The sequence below is a fragment of the Propithecus coquereli genome, unplaced genomic scaffold (genome assembly GCF_000956105.1).
Source record: "Propithecus coquereli isolate 6110/MARCELLA unplaced genomic scaffold, Pcoq_1.0 Scaffold414, whole genome shotgun sequence".
Classification (NCBI taxonomy): Eukaryota; Metazoa; Chordata; class Mammalia; order Primates; family Indriidae; genus Propithecus; species Propithecus coquereli.
In genome coordinates this window covers 34,787-35,889 of record NW_012149886.1, presented here as the reverse complement: position 1 = coordinate 35,889, position 1,103 = coordinate 34,787, and positions in this window count along the sequence as shown.

Genomic DNA, 1,103 nt, shown 5'->3' with positions numbered 1-1,103 from the left:
TATTTATATAAAGTAGTTTATTGTAAGACTTATTTAGATTTTAAAATATATTTTATTTGATCATTACCTAGTGAGGAATTCATTACTTGTTTTCTTTTTTAAATTTTTTTTTAATTTCAACATATTACGGGGGTGCAAATGTTCAGGTTACATATATTGCCTTTGCCCCACCCAAGTCAGAGCTTCAAGCATGTCCATCCCCCAGACGGTGTGCACATCACACCCATTCATTAGGTGTGAATATACCCATCCCCTCCTCCCTCCTCCCATCCACCCAACGCTTGATGAATGTTGTTACTATATGTGCACTTAAGTGTTGATCAGTTAGTACCAACTTGATGGTGAGTACTTATTTTCTTTTGTTTGTTATGATAAATAAAGCTCTGGTGTGCATTCCAGTTGAAAAAACTTAGCCAACTTTTTCAGGTACAAATCAAGAGATTAGAATTGCTGCATCAAAGGATTTTATTTCCTCAGAAAAGAAGTAAAAATCTATACATCTTTCCAGTATTAATATCACCAAATTTAAAATTTTTGCCAATTGAATACATGAATAGGTGATCCAATTTTTTATTTAAATGTCTTTAATTAGGAGTATGTTTTTGCATATGTCATTTATTTCTTCATTATTTTTATTGTTTTGTTGTAAAGTATTTAAGAGGATTTCTCATTTATTTATCATACTTATTATACTAATTTTGGGGGTTTTATAGAATCTTAGTAAAATATATGTTACAAATATTTATTTACTAGTTTCACGTTTTTGCTTTGATTTTGATGTTATTAATGTAATATGTCCAAAGTTTTTATCTGACTAGATTTATTATTATTTTAACTTATAGTTTATCAATTCTGAGTCCTGCATACGATACTTTTTCTACTTCAAGATGATATGTAAATTCAGTCATGATTAATTTCACTGTTTTTGTGGCTCATTTTTTAGATTAAAATTTGATCTAACTGAAAATTTTTTTGGCATAAGAAACAAGGTGGAAATTTAACTCAAAAAATCCTACTACAAGACCGGGTGCCGTGGCTCACGCCTGTAATCCTAGCACTCTGTGAGGCTGAGGCGGGAGGATCGCTCAAGGTCAGGAGTTCGA